Source organism: Mustelus asterias, chromosome 20 (genome assembly GCF_964213995.1).
Source record: "Mustelus asterias chromosome 20, sMusAst1.hap1.1, whole genome shotgun sequence".
NCBI classification, from domain to species: domain Eukaryota; kingdom Metazoa; phylum Chordata; class Chondrichthyes; order Carcharhiniformes; family Triakidae; genus Mustelus; species Mustelus asterias.
Window position 1 is genome coordinate 59,235,531 of NC_135820.1, and position 6,000 is coordinate 59,241,530.

Here is a 6,000-nt window from a genome sequence, read left to right on the forward strand (position 1 = left end):
TTGTTCTACCCACGTCTCCGTAATGGCCACAACATCGTAGTCCCAAGTAGCAATCCACGCCCCAAGTTCATCCACCTTGTTCCGGATGCTCATTGCATTGAAGTAGACACACTTCAACCCATCTTCCTGTCTACCGGTACCCACCCTTGACCTTGATACCTTCCCCAATACCTCACCACCCTCAACACTGACTTCTGGACTACAACTCCTTTTCCCACTCCCCTGACAAATTAGTTTAAATCCCCCTGAAGAGCCGTAGCAAATTTCCCTCCCAGGATATTGGTGCCCCTCTGGTTCGGGTGCACCCCGTCCTGTTTGTAGAGGTCCCACCTTCCCCAGAACGTGTTCCAATTATCCACGTATCAGAAACCCTCCCTCCTGCACCATCCCTGCAACCACATGTTTAAGTGCACTCTCTCCCTGTTCCTCAACTCGCTATCACGTGGCACCGGTAGCGTACCAGAGATGACCACATGTTTTGTCTTTGCTCTCAGCTTCCAGCCGAGCTCCCGAAATTCCTGTTTTAAATCCCCGTCCCTTCTCTTACCTATGTCGTTGGTACCAATGTGTACCACGACTTGTGACTGTTTCCCCTCCCCCTTAAGAATCTGGAAAACACGGTCCGAGACGTCACGGACCCTGGCATCCGGTAGGCAACAAACCATCCTCGAGTCTCTTTTGCTGCCACAGAACCTCCTATCTATCCCTCTAACTAACGAGTCCCCAATAACTATTGCCCTCCCGCTCTCCTCCTTACCCTCCTGAGCCACAGGGACGGACTCAGTGCCGGAGATCCTCTCACTGCGGCTCACCACTGGTATGTCGTCCCCCTCAACCGTATCCAAAGCGGAATACTTATTGCTAAGGGGAACGACCACAGGGGATCCCTGCACCGACTGCTTCTTCCCAGCCCCTCTCACCGTCACCCATCTATTTTCATTCCGCGGAGTAACTGTATCCCTGAAGCTTCTGTCTATGGCCATCTCTGCATCCCTAATGATCCTAAGTTCCTCCAACTCCAGCTCCAGTTCCCTTACACGGTTTTGGAGGAGCTGCAGATGGATGCACTTCTCACAGGTATAATCAGCAGGGACACTGACGTCGTCCCTCACCTCGAACATAGTGCAAGAGGAACATTGCACTGCCTTCACACCCATCCCCTCTAGATACCTTGCCAGTACCAGGTAGAAACAGCAAAAAATGAATTAACTCACCCCTGCTCGCCCAAGCCCTGTGAGCCAAAGCCCTACAGCTTTCACTCTGCCTCCTGCTCACTCTGCTGCCCGCTAACGACGCTTAATAGCTTAAGAAGATTAACCAGGAACTTTTCTCAGTACAACTGGGGATCTTTTTGAATATTGCTGACAAAACTTGCTTACTGAATTTTGCTATCAACAATTACTGGGAGAGATGAAGATTCTGCAAATTTGCTGCTCTCACAGTTCAGTTTAGGAAAACAGGTGAAGAAGGATCCCTATTTTAAAATTTTGTTGAGACTCACCCATTAATAGTCACCTGACGTAACATGGTGGCTGGCAAACTTTACAACACAGGTTAAGCAAGGGAGAAATTTTGGTCTTCCAGTGTTCATTTAGGGTCAAGAAACAGATACAATTATTTAAATTTCTCCTCCATATTTTACCCATAACTGTGACTGAGTTTCTATTTGGTTGCATTGGTTTTTCTGTTGCAATTTTCCCAACTTCAGTGTAAACTCTGCAAATGATTGTGGAATTTTAATTTTAAGCACAAATTGCAGCACCATTTGAAAAGTACTTATCAAAGTTTGCATCAATTGTTCTATGGGTGAATGGCGGGGGGGGGGGTGAATTCCTTGGGGCAAATTGGGCAGTACACTGGGGGTGGGTGGTGTGGAGGGGTGTTGTGGGTTCAATTTTTATTCTTCTACATTCCCAAGGGAACACTAAAACAACAGAACGCTGCATTCAGGTTAAAACAAGCATGGTATCAATAGAGGATACCGGTTGTAGGCAAAAGGGCTCCGTTAAAATGCCAGGACTGTTAGAAACATCCTGCAGAGAAACATGAATAAAATACATTTTCTTAAAAGGCCCAATATCTTCACACCTCCCCCCTTAAGAAAAAATGAACCATCAATATTCAAAGATGGCTTCATTTTTCAAAATCTTTCCATTTCACACTACTAGTACTCTACAATAGATATATATACATTTTATAAAATCAAAACATGCAAACATGACAGTAGTATAGTCCATTTCAATTCTTGTCTTCCACCATCGGACATTCCTTCCTCTTTCCTCGACACGCTGCTGTTGTTCAGCTGCTTCCTCGTTCCTCTCTAAAATTCTCCTTCAGTCTTTAATCCTGCTTTGATTCCAAATCCGAGTTCAGTTTTGTAGTTATGATTATGAATTAGCTCTGGCAATGTCCTCAGAGAGCTAGGCAGAATCAGGAGTATAAAACTTTACCTGTGTTTAGTCAGGGCCATTCGGAAAGGTCACTTTAGCTCAGTCCCCTTTTTTTGTCAATTGGTCTTAGCTCCTCTGTCAGGCAGTCCAACTTCTTTATTTGCTCTGGATCTTCACCATCACTTTCTGCACACTCCTTGGCAAAACACATAGTAGATTGTCTCCCATGAAAACCAGCGTAATTTACTTGAACACCAGCTGTGTACAGTACTGTTTCACTGGGTATCCACATAAGTGCAAACTGTACAGATTAATTATTCCAGTAGTTCATTTTGAATGATAGTAGTTTTGGCAGTCTTATTTCATGTCTGCAGTAGTATGATACTTCTGCTCCTCAATCTACTTTTTGAGATCACCCGTAACTATTGACTGATCTACATTTTTACTTTGCATAAATGGTGAGCTGCTTTTGACAATCTTGCAATTTATGTTCATGTAATTGAACAACTCAGGAACAAGTTCCAAAACAATCAACTTGTCTTGTATCTGTCTCCGCACCTGCTCTATTCACTCTTTCCCTAAAATCTGACACATAGCCCAATAATGCGATCTCAGAACACTGACTCACCCACCCATTTTCCTTTAATCAATTTAAGTGGTCCTCATATCTCACTCTGTTTCCTGTCAATTAGCCAATTCTCTATGCATGCCACTAACACCATTGGCTCTTATCTTATGACTTAATATTTTATGAGGTACCTTGTCTAACACCTTCTGGAAGTCCAAATACAACACATCTACTAACCCTCTAACCACTCTGGTTCAGACTTTCTCTCTTTATTATCTTTTTAGTCCTCCTTTGCTGGATTCTGAATTTATCCCAGTCTTCGGGCTATCACTGGCTTTTGCCTCTTTATATACATTTTCTTCCAAATTAATACTCCCCTTAACTTCATTGGCTAACCATTGTTGGTTTATCCCTCTCTTAGAATCTTTCCTCCTTACGAGGATATATTTTTGCTGAGTCAATAATTACCTCCTTAAATGCCTGCTTCTGCTTGTTTACTGTTGTTTCTGCTAATCTATCCACCCAATCTACTTTAGCTAACTCAATCCTCATTTCATTGTAATTTCCTTTATTTAAGTAAAACACAGTTGTTTCTGACCCAAGTTTCTCACTCTCAAACTGAATATTAAATTCTATCATGTTATAATCACCAATTCCTAGGGGATCTTTTATTCTATTAATTCTGCCTCATTATCAGATCCAAGATAGCCTGTTCCTTGGCTGGCTCCATGACATATTGCTCAAGGAAAATATCCCTAATACACTCTATGAATTTGTTGTCGTACCTATCCTTTCCAACTTGATTAACCCAATCAATGGAAAGATGAAAGTCACGCATAATTATTGGTCTATTCCTTTTACATGCTCCTATTATTTGTTGATTTATACCCTTTCCTCTAGTGTAGCTACTGTTTGGAGGTCTATACACTACTCCTACCCAATGTCTTTTTTCACTTGTTGTTTATTACCTCCATCCAAATGCATTCTGCATCATTCGAGCCTAGATCATCGCTCACATCTTATTTCATTTCATTTCTTATTACCCCACCACTTTTTCCTTCCTTCCTGTATTTCTGAAAGTTCAAATCACTCCGTACATTAAGTTCTCAGTTTTGTTCTCCTTTTACATATGTCTCAGGAATGGTTATGAGATCATATCCATTTACCTCAATTTGTGCCTTCAGTTCGTTTACATTAGTCCTAATGCTTTGTGCATTAAGATACAAAGCCTTCAGGCTTGCCTTTTTTGCCATTCTTAATAATCCTAACTTTTCTTTGTACTATTCTCCCTATTTGCCTCATTCTTGATTACCCTGCCTACAGTTTTTGAATTTTACTGTTCTTTTATTACTGTCCTTCAGGTTCCCATCCCCCTGCTATTCTAGTTTAAACCCTCTCCAACCACACTAGCAAATACTCAGTCCCAGAAGTGCCCAGGTGTAACCTATCCAGTTTGTACTGGTCCTACCTCCCCAGAATTGGTCGCAATGTCCCAGGAAACTGAAACCCTCCCCTTTGTACCATCTTTCCAGCCACATATTCATTGGATATATACTGGTATATTTAACTCTGAGAAGCACATTGCACTGGTAGTTATCCTGAAATCACTACCTTTGAGGTCCTACTTTTCAACTTCCTTCCTAATTCCCTATATTCGGCTTTTAAGACCCATCTTTTTTTCCCCTATGCCGTTGGTACAGATGTGTACCATGATTTGATTTGATTTATTATTGTCACATGTATTAGTATACAGTGGAAAGCATTGTTTCTTGCATGCTATACAGAGAAAGCATACCGTTCATAAAGAAGGAAAGAAGAGAGTGCAGAATGTAGTGTTACAGTCATTGCTAGGGTGTAAAAAAAGATCAACTTAGTGCGAGGTAGGTCCTTTCAAAAGTCTGATGGCAGCAGGGAAGAAGCTGTTCTTGAGTTGGTTGGTACGTGACCTCAAACTTTTGTATCTTTTTCCTGACGGAATAAGGTTGAAGAGAATATGTCCAGGCTGCGTGGGGTCCTTAACTATGCTGGGTGCTTTGCCGAGGCAGCAGGAAGTGTCGACAGAGTCAATGGATGAGAGGATGGTTTGCATGATGGACTGGGCTTCATTCACGACCCTTTGTAGTTTCTTGTGGTCTTGGACTGAACAGGAGCCATACCACGCTGTGATATAACCAGAATGAATGGTTTCTATGGTGCATCTGTAAAAGTTGGTGAGTCGTAGCTGACATGCCAAATTTCCTTAGTCTTCTGAGAAAGTAGAGGTATTGGTTGGCTTTCTTAACTATAGTGTCAGCATGGGTGAACCAGGACAGGTTGTTGGTGATCTGGACACATAAAAACATGAAGCTCTCAACCATTTCGACTTCATCCCCATTGATGTAGACAGGGGTACGTACTCTGCCACGTTTCCTGAAGTCGATGACTATCTCCTTCGTTTTGTAGACATTGAGGGAGAGATTATTGTCGTCACACCAATTCACCAGATTCTCTATTGCTTTTGTGTACTCTGTCTCATCAATGTTTGAGATCCGAACCACTACGGTAGTGTCATCAGCAAACCTGAAAATCAAGTTGGAGGGGAATTTGGCCACAGTCAGAGGTGTATAAGGAGTATAGAAAGGGGCTGAAGACACAGCCTATGGGGCACCAGTGTTTAGGATGTTTAGTACTGCATACAATCTGATTACTGCATTATGGAAGGGTGTAATCACACCAAAGAAGGTACAGAGGAATCTTATGAAGATATTTCCAGGAATGGAGAGTTTTAGCTATGAGCAAAGATTGGATAGCCTTCTGTCACCTGGAAGGTCATTGACCTGAAAAGTTAACACTTTCTCTCTCCACAGATGCTTCAAGACCAGCTGAGCATTTCCAACATTTTGTATTTTTAGTTTAGATAGGTGGAGTTCTTTCTTTGCTGAGGGGAGACTTAATTGAGATGCATAAAATTGTGAGGGGCTGAGATATGTCCTTCCTACCCATTCTATTTCCATTATAGTAGAAAGACAAATAACCAAGCGGCATTGATTTAAAGTAAATGGA